The sequence below is a fragment of the Cygnus olor genome, chromosome 2, assembly GCF_009769625.2.
Source record: "Cygnus olor isolate bCygOlo1 chromosome 2, bCygOlo1.pri.v2, whole genome shotgun sequence".
Classification (NCBI taxonomy): domain Eukaryota; kingdom Metazoa; phylum Chordata; class Aves; order Anseriformes; family Anatidae; genus Cygnus; species Cygnus olor.
The window spans coordinates 85,642,419-85,656,903 of record NC_049170.1 but is presented as its reverse complement, the minus strand read 5'-3'; positions in this window follow the sequence as shown (position 1 = coordinate 85,656,903).

Sequence of the window (14,485 nt, the reverse complement as noted above, 5' to 3'; positions counted from 1 at the left end):
GTTCAAATGGAATTGCAATTATCTTGATTTAGCAGGGATGGATCAAGAAGATTACTTCTGCTATCGCTGAATGAAAATTGTATGTTAATGAATACTAAAACAAGTACTGACAAAAATGATAACTAATAGTTTAATACATTTTAATAGATCTCTTGTAACACATTAGAAAGTAAAGCAAGATAAGTGGAAATTATTTCAGAAAGCTGGTTAATTCCTGAGATTTGTTGTAATGGTGGTCATGATAGTCTATGAATATTGATCTGAATCATCTGATGCAGAAAGACCTTTATTACTTTGATTCAGAACAGTGGATTTGAGGTCATGACATGAAGCCTAATATCTAACCAGTGTTTCTGTGTTTGATAACTGCAGCAAACTTTAAGGCAAATTTAACATCACACAAAAAGGAAACATAAGAACTCCTAAGTCTGGATGGGACCTGGTAGAGAATACACACTGGTGGCATTTTTAAAAGGTTCTTGGAAGTAACTGTCAGAGCAGAAAAATCAATCCTTCAAAACAAACCTGAATCAAATGTAGTGACATTAAGATCCACTCTTCTTAGGGCATGATGGGAATTACAGTCTATTAAATGAATCATTCAAATAAGAGAATTTCACAAACAACATTTTCTTTTTTTTTTTTTCTTCAGAGGAAAATAAACAAGGCCTTTGAACATAATTTTTATAACATAGTTGTAGAGAGCTACTTTGGACTAAGATTATTACAATAATAAGTAAATTCAGTATCAGTTAAGATTACAGGAAACAATTAATAGTCTCAAATCTAGTGAAAACAGTACTTCTGAAATGTATGTGTAGAAAGCAGGGAAAAAAGATCACTTGACCCCATGAGATCTAAGTGAAACTCATGCATGTGTGGGTTTGGTACTCCCTTTTCACATTGTAAATTGTTAACTCTCCCATATTCTTGTTGTATTCATTCTTTTCATCTTCTGCTCAATTCCACTTAGAAAGTTTGCAGGAAGGCTATTAGAATTAAGTCAAGTGCCACTGCCAGTTTTGTTATGTTTAGTAATATAACTGACAGTTCATTTACAGTTTCCAGATTGCGGTACTCTGTAAAAAAAAAAAGAGAAATACATGCAGATGTTAATAACTGCACATTGGGAGGGAGAATTTTGTGGCAATGTCTACTTCGCTCTGTGCATGATAGAAAGTTTGGGGTCTCAGAATCATCAGACAATTTTGGTTGATCATCCAATTTAAATTGATCCCTGAAGACAATCTACGGTACATTTTAGCCACAAGGGAATCAGGATAATAATGTCTAAGTAAGAGAATTTATAAGATGAGGGGCACAAGAAAGAGTACTTTACTACTATTTGCACACATTCACCAAATTAGGTGGAGCCCAACAATATCTGAGCAGGATAGGCTGATCAGGGTGCTGATAACAAGTTCCCTTGTCAGACCTGGCTTGGCAAGGTGATGCATCAGGTCCATGGGGCCCCGTAAGGGACAGTAGGAGATGGACCAAGGGACTGGACTGAAAACATGGCTACTGCATAGATCCAGAAGACATGGCTGGAAACAGAACTGGAGACAAAGCTACTATATGGATTTGAGATTCATCCAGGAGATGGGGCCAGAGAAGGACTGGAGACAAGGTTATACCAATGGTGTAGCACAGGCAAGAACTGAAAGGCCCAAGACCTTCTGGACCCACAGGCAAAGGTACATGAGTGGAGATCCTGGGTGAGGCTGATCAGGGCAATTAAGGCCTAATAGTGCATAAAGAGCTCTGGCATAACTGATATATTTTTCCTATAGCCCCTGCACACTCTCATGCTTATGAATTTACTGATGACAGTTTGCACCATCTGAGGAATTAACCCTGTATGAGAAAGTCTTGGCCTGTAAATTGTTATGGATGAAGAACCTCTAATAGCAACATCCTTTATAAATAATTCTAAGATATTCACTTACCTGAAAAAAATAGAGTTCAACATCATTTTTTTCTCTACTGGTGTTTTAATTGAAACTGCTTGCAAAATCAATTAAATCTCTTTTTATTAGGAGCTGGTTTTCAAAAAGCAATTAACAGATTTTCTGAAGCAATGGTGCAAGTATTTTCAGGGCTTTTAATACTTTTTAGGATAACGTCTCTATGTATTAGTTTTACTGAAATAATGGTTTTATAACATTGATGTAGTTATGATTTATGTGATTCAGATATACCATAACTGTTGACTTTTTAGTGCTACCAAAGCAGATAAGCCTGATGTACCTTAAGAAGAATAGTTAGAGCTAAATATTTTTAAAGTGGATAAATCATACTAATACTTCATTAGCCTTCACCCTTCCATGCACACTCATTAAATAAAAAAGCCTTTTACCAAGATTATTCAAGGTTAAGCAATAACTATGAGAGCATAAATCAGTGTAAGAATGCATAAATGAATTTCAAGTGAGTTAAACAAGAGTTCTTACTGTTTGTCATTGAGAAACATTGTTTTTCCCACTGGGAGTTTATTTGTGATCTTCCATTGGTGGTTGTCTATCCTACTACAGCTTGCTGTAACAATAATTGAATATCATACAAGCTTAATAACATACCAGTCTCTGGGGTGGTTAAATGTTATTGCAATCACTTTCATCACTTATTGGAAATGATAATTTATATAAGCTTATCTGTAGGTGAATGAAGCTCAAATACACTGTACATTAAGAGCGTTTCTATTCCACGCATCCTTCTTACCCTGTATTTGCTGTGGTTACCTACCAAAAAAAGCTGTATGTTCAGAATGTGTTTTGAAATGTATGGATATTCAGCAGGAGAACTGTTTTGTTTGCAGTTTTGCAGGGATCACTTCCTACAGCTTCATTAACAGAATCACAGAATTCGATATCTGGAAGTGACCTTGCCTGAGATCATATAGTCTTAGCCCCAGGCACTGAGGAAGGAGACCATCCATGACAGACTGGTCTGTCCCAAACACTGAAGAACACTTTCCTTTCTTTTTTTTTTCCTATGCTTTCTCCCATGGTCACAAGGGACAATTTAGTGCTCTCTTGATATTTTTTTTTTCTTTTCTCCAAGAAAGCCTAATTCCTTCAGCTTTCAGAATAGCTAGAGAAAGCTCACTACAAACTTTTGCAATCTACATTACACACAACTGCACACAGAGCTTCAGCTGCGGTCTCATAGAGGAAAAGCAGATTGAGGACACCTTCATCCCAGCGCACACCAGCAGATGCTGTGTGACTGACCCTTGGGGGCTTTGCATCCTAGCCTCAAGGACTCCCTTCTTCTTCTTGGACCCTCTGAGCACTCTCTGAGCTTTCTGGACCCTGTGAGCAAATCTCAAGGTGAGAGCTGCTCTAGGAAAGAGTCAGGAGGGTTGAATGGACCTTTGCCTGAAATGTTTCTTAGATGTAGTTTATTTTTTTTCAGTTATGTAGTTTATTTTTTTCAGACATCATGGCAGTCTACAGCTTTCTCATGAGGGGAGTGGAGGGGCAGATGCTGAGCTCTGCTTTCTGGGGACAGCGACAGGACCCGAGGGAACGGCATGGAGCTGGGACAGGGGAGGGTCAGGCTGGGTGTTAGGGAAAGGTTCTGCACCCAGAGGGTGGTCGGGCACTGGGACAGGCTCCCCAGGGCAGTGGTCATGGCACTGAGCCTGTCAGAGTTGAAGAAACATTTGGACAACACTCTCAGACACATGGTCTGATTTTTGGGTGGTCCTGTGTGGAGCCAGGAGTTGGACTCGATGATCCCTGTGGGTCCCTTCCAACTTGGGATACTCTATGATTCTGTGATTCTATGACTCTGATAGCAATGTGTTCAGGCAGTGGTTTTGGTTTGTCAAGATAAAGGTGATTACGCACTGGCCTAAACAGAGATCTGTTGTGTCCCTTGCACCACATGAGAGGAAGGATCTGTGTGGCTTATGTGTAACAGAGAAATTAGTCAGGTGATGTCTTCTATGTAAAGATGAAAAGAGAGGGGAAGAATAACATGGTCTTGGAGCTGTAGGTGAAGACTATGAAAAAACACAATAGATCAGACTGAATTGAACAGTAGGACGTAGCACGCAGCAATGTGAGAAGCAACTTCTTTTCTTTTCCTTTTTGAAATGCAGGTCACAGTTGGAGTGTTGAGTGGCATCTTTTGGATCCTGTTAGGTCATAGGTAGGGAGAAAGAATGTTCAGGGCAATACATAAGTTGTTGCATAGAATATGAAAGAAGCAATTATTTTCAGTACAAAGAGCAAAGTTGGACTGAGGACCAGAACATTTCTCTAATCACTAGGAGTTAAGGATCTTCCTTAATATAAGCTGTTGAATATTTTCTAGAGGTGTTTCCACATTTCTTTCAATGGTATCAAGAAAATATATCACTGCTTTAAATTTAAAGTCTATAATAGTTCTGGAAGAAAAGAACATATAAAATGTTATTGAAGATGGTGGCTTCAGGCAATTCCTAATTAAGCAGATGTAAACCTCCCTGTGAGAATTGCACCTAAGAAAACCAATGAACTACATCAATGCTGGATAAAATTTGGATGTTCTGCCAGCATTCACACCCTTGGGATGCAGCAATAAATGAAAGGAATTGGTTCATGATTATGTTCTGTGTGATACTTAATATGACTTAGCAATAAACCTTCTGGCTCCAAGCACAAGGATTTTTTTTTCAAAAAAAAAAATAATCAGCATTTGGCTACTGCTGGATTCAAGTTCCTGAGATGATATTTCTTTTATAAGGTCATAACACTGGTCGCTTAATATTCTCTTCAACATTAAAATTGTTTAACACAATGCTAGAAGGAGTACTAACTTGGGAAACAGGCTGATCACAGATGATCAAGTACCTTGATGAATTTGCTATATGCTGGCAGATTGGGGACACTTAAGCATGACAAATTTATGACATTTTGAGCATTAACTGGGAAGCCAACTGTACAACTGAAAGAGAAAGTGACATGTTGGAAATCAACACCATGTCAACCAAGTTGCAAGACAGATTACTACACTGTTACAAAACAAACTAAATATATGATTGAGATGGGAACTGGATATTGTGGTCTGTTGTCTTAATCTTATGTCAGCTGCCTGACAGTCTTCATTTGTGTTCAGAATTGCTGCTTTGAAGGCAAAAAAAATATCAGAATCAAGAATTAGCTAGCCATGACTGCTTCCCCTTGAGAAAGGCCTGTAAGGAGCAACTAGCTGCTTCCTAAGACAAATACCTTTATCATGAAGTTACTTAAGTAGTTGTATTTCTTTTCATTTATACTCCTCTCTCACTTCTCAATGGGGCTATAAACATTGCTCTCTTATATGTCTGTTTAGTGTCAGCTTTTGGATATGATTCTGCAATACAAATATATAAATACTTGACAAGGTGGTCATATGGTCAGATGAAGATTAAAAAAAAAAAAAAAGAATTAATTACCAGGAGAATGGTTTAGCACTGAAAATGTTGACCAAAGAAGCTGAGGAATCTCTGTCTGTGGAGATCTTCAAATTCTGCTGCAAGGTCCTGAGCAACCTGAAATAGCTTTGAAGTTAGCTGTTGGAGTGGCCAAGAGACCTCCGGGGGTACCTTCCTGCCTAAATACTTCTATGATTGTATGATTTCAGTTAAAAGCCTGACAAGTGAATGCATAAATTACTTTCAGGTGAGAAATAGTCTCAGTTGTGTAATATTGTCTCGTACTTCTGAAGTTTTCAGATAAAATATTGCAAATCCAGTCTGCATGTTTGAGGACCTCCATATAAAGTGGGGAAGATACAGGCTTTTGAAAATATCTTTTTTTTTTTACCTGATACGTAAAGTAAAAGAAGCTCTACAGCCACTAGCAAAGCCAGGCTTTGCTGTAACAAATCATTGGCAAATATGCTGAGATGCATTTTCCTATTCTTCTATGACTTCAATACCTGAGATAGAAACCAAGCTCTCCATCAGATTTCAAAATAATTTAAAGTTTGTAGTCATTCTGAATATACTAATACTACAGTTTCACTACTGACAAGTAACTGCCTTTATTTCCATATCTAGTCAGTCCTACTGGTGCTATAATGATCTTTTGTGCTAACAGAAAGGTAGCACTGTGACAAAACAAATTATATCTCTACATACAGGAAACCCTTTTTAATTACTAAATAAATTGTCAAGAAAAGGCTATGAACTTGTTCAGAGTAATAAGCTCATCTATACAAAGTCTCCTCAGCTCTAGCAAGATGAGTTGTTAATCTGTCCACAGAGAGAGCTTGAAGTGCTCCACTCAGTGCACTCTATCACTGAAAACCAGTTAACGTAACAGACAAGGACATTTCTTCAGTGAGGTTGATTTCCGTCTCTCCTGATTATAGCAGTACATTTTAAATCATGGTATTGAACACACACACACAAAAAAAGTATTCTGCATGTATCTTGCTCTTGATCTATTGGGGTCCTTGTAAAGATTAGAGATCTGCAAGAGGGTGCTAAATAATCTGCACTGCTGTTGCATTTGGTAGGTTAAAGTCTCTGCTCTGTCCCCTACCAAGCAGAAAACAAAAGGTAAATATCAACAGGGTTTTTTCATGGTTCCCTGATCTCAGTGCAAATTTAACTATCCTACGATAACTCTAATTGGCTGGAGTAGGCAATGGTCTTCTCAGGAATTAAAAACAACTAGCAAATGATCAGTCACTTCTCTCAGCATGAAAAGATGGTGAAGAGTGTCCCAAAAGATAAAATAATGGTAGGAAATGAGTCAGACTTGGTGTGTGTATATGCCACACACATTTCTCAATCTCTTATGTAGACTATAACAGGAAGTGCCTTTCATTGCACAACTGTACCCAGCACACAGGCCAGTCTGTTGTTATGTACTTAGGACTGTGTGACTAGGGACTAATCAAATCAAGTTCTATTCTTAATTATTTTCTTTGAGAGTCTGTTTTCTTTTCTGTGTTTATGTGTGTGATCTGCTAGCAAGCTTCAGGTGGAACTAATTGGCAAGAAGGCAAAGAGGCCTGGGTGGCAGCCATTGGATGAAGACTAAAGGTTTAAGGAGCCTGAGGATCTGTGTTTGAAGCAAGCTACTGGAGAGATCTGTGTGTGTGTATGCCTGTGTATCATGGTAGCAGACACTGATTTTAATCAGCTGGAGAGAAGGAACACATTCAGTCCATCTGTACTCAACAGAACACAGTTTCCATTTGTGTGGGTACTGTAAAATCACTGCTCTCTGACCACGCTACTCTGCATGGCTGGCTGTGGGTGTGTTGTGTGTGTGTGTGCACCTCTACTGGGACAGGAAGAACTCACTATATTCCTAGTGAATCAGACAGAGTCCCAGAGTCCACCGTATTTGACTACATCTAACAGGCAGCTGAGTCTTTGGGCACAGGGGTACAGCTGGTCCCTTATGTCTCTAAGGTACCCACAATCAAGGTTGTTAACACCTTATGAATAACAGCAAGGAGTATTGACATTACATTAAACTTACTAGAAATTATTTCATGAAGAAATATCAACTGTTTTAAAGTGTATTTGTATTTCAAATACTTCAAATGTCACAAATGTAGACCTTTCTATATGTTTCTTTATAAAGATACCTCTTTTTATCAGTTCATTTCCCTATCAGAACTTTAAATTTTGTCAGCAATTGTATGCACATATAACAAGAAATTAATTGATTCTATGATTGTTATATTTAATTTGTTCTTCTGGAATAAAGAATTAACTGCTTCACATGTTTGTACGTGTGATTAGTATTTATACAGAAATGCTTTGTGCCATCTGAAACTAATCACTATGGATAGCGTAATACACAAGTGTAAACTGAAAAAGCAGTGCCAAATACTTTGTATAATACTTAATACTTTTTATTCTGTGTTACCAAGGGGATTTTATAGTTCCTCAGCAACCTGATTTTCAGTAGGTAGGATGTTAATTTAAACAGCATTCTCAATAAAAATCATAGGTCATAAGAGATGTTTCCTGTGTAACTGAGTGGAGCAAAGGTTCATAACATGTAGGGCATCAAATATGAAGTTGCCTAATATTATTAGTAATAGATAAGAAATAAATTGTCACATGAAAAAAATGTAATATTGCATATAAAAGAATAGAACATAGGCTTAGCTGGTATCTTCCCTTGAGAGAGAGGTTGAAGTTGGCAATCTAGGTGAAAGTGAACTCTTGGGTAATACAACAACCTGTTGTGAGATGATAGACTGCAGTAAAGGGATTTTCCTTCCTGACCTCTACAGACAATTAGCTTCCTCCCTCCAGCATGGAGTTTAATAACCTGTGTCATTATATTTCCTTGCATAGCTAGAATGCTAATGTTATTAATATTACATTCAATCAGAGTGTTAAGTTGAAAAACTGCTTCCAGTATGTCATGATGTGTTCAGTTCCAGAAATTACTCTGTCATATTCTATTGATGGGTGAATGGATAACACCTTCTGTCAACACATGTTGAAGGAAGAACATCATAATAAGTTCACAAGAGATTGAAATATCTGCAGAGATTAAAGGGATGATAAGATGAAAATAGAGTTAAATCAGAGGAATAGTTACCTGCAAAACTGCTCGTGGAGAAAAACAGATTTCAGTGAAGTTCTCACTACAGTCATTTTAAAAACTGATGGAAAAAAATCCATTTCTTTCATGGTGAAGTTTCTCAGGAAGTAGTAATACAGTACAATTCTCAATCTCAGTCTTCCCCTCATCAACTGCAGAATGTGTTCTTGCTCTTAAAAGTAACATAACTGTTCTGGGTGTTCTTTAATATAGCAACAGGTGCTTTGATTGTTTTATAATGTAGCAACCAAGGCATTTTGATAGTTGAATTTGAAAAGAGGCGGTTATTTTTTCCAGGTTAAGACTTGATATACATTTTCTGGCACCACCTGCCACTTTTTGTGGATCCAGGGCATGATACAGACAAACCTGGCCTGGTTAGTGTTCTGCTCCCCACACCAACAGGGGCTTGGAAGTGGTCACTGAAGCAGCCTACATGGTGTTGTGGTATACCTCACTGCAGATACAGTTAGTTAAGGTATTTTCTCATAATAATATTAATTTTCTTTAAAAATATATTTCAATTAATTTTTAATTCCTCCATCATCAACAGCTAAAAAAAACACAGGCACATCTTTATTTTTGCATGTGTCCTACACAAAGTACTTCAGTCACTTTTCTTTTCGTCTTTTCAGAGAAACAGATCCTCTTTATGAATTCCTCCTTGCTTTCTCCAGACACTCTATTTTTCCACAGCTTTTCACAGACCCCTTGTGTTTATCTGAAGATCAGAATTCTTATAAAAACTAAGTACCCATAGGCAAATTTGAGCCATCAGGCTTGCAATATGTCTTAGTATTCATCTGACCAGTTATGTATTTTGCTCTTTCTTCCAACAGAGGCTTTTTCAAAATCTCTTTTCAATTTTTATGATTTTTAAGCCTTTATTTATTTATTTATTTATTTATACAATGTACGGCACCTTGCATTTAGTGGTATAAGAGTTCAGTAACAACATGGACCTCTCCAGTCAATGAAAGAATCATTTCTCCTGAGTTTTTGACAGAATGCCTTCCAAAATATACACTAGCATGTCATCTTGACCGTCTTTATTTTTAAAGAATTGATGGAAAAAGAATGCTGTTTCTATCTGTTTTATTATATTTCTAAGTGTTCGTCAAATATTGCCTACAGTTCCAATAAACCTAATTGAATCCTTAACTACTCCCAAGTAGTCAACTGGGTCATACTGGTGGTATAAGGCAGCATTATGAACAGACAGTGTACTGTTACCTTTCTTGCTTTTTCAGCTTCTAGGCTTTGAAAGCCAACCTTAGAAAAAAGTGTCTCATATTTCCAGTGAGATTGCTTTGATAGCAGACCTTTGATGTGTGTCAAGGAAGCCACATTTTGCTTTCAATATGAGAGCTTGACCTAGTGACTATATCTTATTAAATGTGCTGAGAAGGAGACATGATGGGAACTAGTAGGTTTCCTCCAGAAATATTTCCACCCCACTTTCTGATTATATCCCCTCTGAAGCAGACTTAAAACTTTGTTCAAATAATAATATTAATAAGGGGGCCACTGGCAACTGAAAAAGATATTTTAACTTCTTCATCTTTGAGAAGAAACTAATGGAGGTCACTAGCAATAGAGTTCTTATCTGATGATGTTTTATGTTGTGTCTTGGCAAGGAAATACAGACAGGTTAGGTGAGAATGGCTAGATATTGAGATAAAATGTAGATATGACAGAAATATCGTAAGAAAAAGCAAAACAGAGGTGAAGCACAGCATAGCTTACCCAAATATAACATTTAAGAAACAACTGCAGAAATTCTCCTTAGTTTTTAAGTACCTTCTTTAAGCTATGCATAAATCCAACAAGTGCTTTCTTTGTTATTGTGTTATGAAGTTTAATTTATGTGAAGTTTTTCACACAAAGTACCCAAGAATCTGAAGCCATGCTGAAACTTGCAAATACCACTACAGTTTGATATCAAAGATAGAATTTAATTAAAAAACACATCCTTTTCTGTTCCTGCCTTTTCTGGCAGAAACCAGCATCTGTTTTCTGAGGAAAGTTTTGCTGAATTTGTTTATATTTTTTAAGCTTTTAAGCTTTTAATCAGGCTAAAAGATTTAAATAAAACGATTAATTCCATGTATAAAAGCAGTATTCCATGTATAAAAGCAGTAATGAAACGTTCTCTGTGAAAGAGGCCTGTGATTGGATTCTCTGATGTCTGATATGAGTGAGACCACCTTTCTTGTAATGAAGACTCTCCTCTTTGCCTATGTCCTCAACATCTGTATTTTGGTAAATTGTAAAATTTACCATTACATCTGTAAATTTTGGTTTTATTAACTTAAATTAGTTAGAAAGACACTAGGGACATATGTGCGTCTGTACTGATAGGCTATAATTGCTTAGGAAGTTAAGCTAAAATTATTAGTAATTTCGGTGTCTTTTTCTAAAAAGCTCGCTCTGTTTTGCTTGTTTCCTCTTTCTCTTTCTCTTTCTCTTTCTCTTTCTCTTTCTCTTTCGCTTTCGCTTTCGCTTTCGCTTTCGCTTTCGCTTTCGCTTTCTCTCTTTCGCTTTCGCTTTCTTTTCTCTTTCTCTCTCTCTCTCTCTCTCTCTCTTCTCTCTTCTTTTCCTTTTCCTTTTCCTTTTCCTTTTCCTTTTCCTTTTCCTTTTCCTTTTCCTTTTCCTTTTCCTTTTCCTTTTCCTTTTCCTTTTCCTTTTCCTTTTCCCTTTTCTCTGTCTTTGTCTTTGTCTTTCTTTTTTCTTTTTCTTTCTTTTTGTTTTTTTTTTTTTCCCTCTCTTTCTCTCCCCCTCCCTCTCCCCCCCCTTTTTTTTTTTTTTTAAATCGTTGCTCCTTTCCTGCAGTGGGATCTTGTTACATCTAAATAATAATAATAAAAACTTTTTAAATTGTTAAGAAAAAAAGGTCCTATGGTATGGAACTATCATAAACACTTCTCTGACATTCTGCTGTTACAGAAGAGGAGATGGAGTATGTGACCTTTATAGTGTCAGTCATTTTTTAACTTAATTGGAAAAATCTCAGAATAGCTCCAGAGGAAAATTCTTTCAGAATAGTTTATGACTAGACTTTTAGTATTAAGTCTAAGAAATGGATGTATTTGAAGAAAGAGGTCACAAGTGAAGGAGAATTTGCAGATCCATACAACGGTAGGCAGCAGAGACATATTACGCAGTTGCATTAATCTTTTAAATTGACATGAAATTATATGAAAACAGTTTTGTAATCATAGTACTATAGTTCAATGATCAGTAAATACTCTGGGAAATGTTCTTTGTAATGCTGAAGTGCTGAATATGCTTTGGAAAGAATTTCAAAACAGCTATAAAAGGTAATACAAACAAACAGAAATAAAGTCAGTGATATACCAAAGGTATAAAATTAGAAACATAGGTAGAGACATGTTCCCAGTACGATAAATGATAAAGTTCTCATTGGCTTTATGAGTAAAGTGGACTTGTACAGATAAAATCTCTCAACATATGGCCAGTTATTATCTCAAGTCAGGGCACCAGTATACTGTCTTTCACTCAGAATGAGACTAACATAAAGTATAGTGAATGTTAGTTGAAAGTCATAGTGTTCAGGCTTTCCATTATTACGAAATGAAGAAACTGGAAATGTCAACAGTGGAATACCTAAAGTATTTTCATTTATTTATTTATTTTAAGAGGATAAAGCATATTTTCTGAAGTTTTTCTGTTAGGAACTGGGCTTGGTTTTCTGCAGAGCACATCTGGACTGCCTGACCATCTGCCAACTGTGCCACAATTATTTAGGGCCTTTCTACAGCTGTTGACTAAATCAACCCATTTACCAAGTGGACCACACCCCACTTCCCCAGTTGCATTGGGGAAGATTCATAGAGTAAGAGGAACCAAAGTACCATGTGAGGCAAATTTTGGACTCTAAATTAATTCAGGGGAAATTTCACTACTTTATTCACTGGCAGTGCTATGGACATGAGGATTGTTTCTGGGACCGGTAAACAATGTACATACTCCAGCCAAGATCAGGAAGCAGTCCTGGGGTAGTTTCAGCCATACCACCTGGATAGTGAATACTCTGGAATGAGCCCACTTTTCCCATTCTGCCTTGCTCAGAATTACAGATGGGTTTTGTCTCAGAGAAAACTAGCTGTTCCAATCCAAAAGAGAGTTCAGTTTTGAGCTCATATATTTATAGTGTTGACAAGTGGTGGACCAGGAACTGAACCAGAAGGTAAGTATTTTGGTAAAATAAATGCAACATGTGTTATTAGAGGAAAAGAGACAAATTCTTTGCTGACCTTCATTTTCACTCGGAGAAATCACTGCTTTAAAAAATACCCTCACGCCACATGAAAAAATAAATAAATAGAAATTGTGCTAGCTTTCTATTTACTGCCATATCACCGTGTCTCATTATTATTACTAAATCAGCAATGGATAATTCTGTAGATGCTGAGGAAGGATTCATTGCAGTGTTTGCAGAAACTGGAAAGGCATCCTAAGCATGACAGTTCAGAGAGTTCATGTCCCTTGAGACCATAGCTTCAGGGAACATTGTTCTTTTCCTTTGACATTCAGTAAATATTCACAGGAGATTGGACGAGAATCAGGAGTGAATACAAGATCTGTTTGCACTTAGATAAAAGTCATGAAAAGGAGCAGCAGTAAATGGAATTTCTGTCAATTGTGTGCTAAAAAATCTCTCCCTAAATATCATTGTTTGCATCTGAATTTTCTGTAGGGAAATCAGCAAGATTGCACAGCTAGGAAAATATAAATATTGAATGGTATTACCCACTATTGAAAAGTTAAACACTTCTCCCCATTGCTTATTTCACTGTGCAGCCTGTGCCAAAACAGAGTATTTCCTCTAGTTCTGTTTCTTTTGGATCCAAATGTAGGGTTAACAATTCAGTGGATATTTGTTGATTTTCTTTCAGATATTACTAATTACTAACTTAATAATAGTTGTATCTAACTAGCTGAATATACTGGTTATTCTGTGCAATGCCCTATACATTCTGAGAAGACTAAAATATGTAAAATTAGATTTATCTATGCAGATAAGATAAGGAGAAAGGCACCATCTCTTACTTATACCTGCAATGTTTGTCTAACATGAGTAAAAATGAATGTTACCTATTCTTCTGATGAAAGATGATTCATTTAATAACTATGAAAATAGTCTGTGGTTGCCTACACTAAATATGTTATCACTCCACAGGATGAAAACTGTATTAATAGTAAAAAAAAAAATCATACATATTGGCAAATTCAATGTTGTTCAGGATGTGTTAGCAGCAAGTTCAATGTTAAACAAATTCTCCAGACATGCCATTGATAGCTGTTTTAAATATTTACCTATTTTCTCCTAATATGGAACCTGATATTCTTGCCTCCCCCCGTTACCCAATCTAACCTCACAAAGTAAGTTAAGTAAAATTTAACAAAACCAGAAATCTAATCCTGTTCCAGATTTAGCACTTCCCCAACCCCAAATGAGAACAACAGCAGCATCACTCTTGGCTTTAGATAGGAAGAAATTGAATAACGTGATGAATAACAGCAACATCATAAACCTCCTACATAAATTTAGTTAGCCAAATCAAACTTGGGAATACAACTCAAAATTTCTCTTAGCCTTGGGTAAAGTCATAGCTCTGGGTACTGATGTATCTTGATGCAAATGCTAAGAAAATGTAACAGAAAATCTATTGAAAGAAGGCAGTCTTCATTTATTCTCCCTCTCACCCTACCCTAGCTATGAGTTCCTGGGCTCTTGCTGTGTCATATCTAGATCTGTCAGAGAACTTCTTTCTCCCACATCTGTTTTTCAGTACATCAACTGGCTGAACCCCATCAGTCAACAGCTACATAAACAATATGTAACCTCACAGGCAGAATGAATAGCCAAGAGTAGTGATGTTCCCTTAATCAAACATTTTCAGTAGATA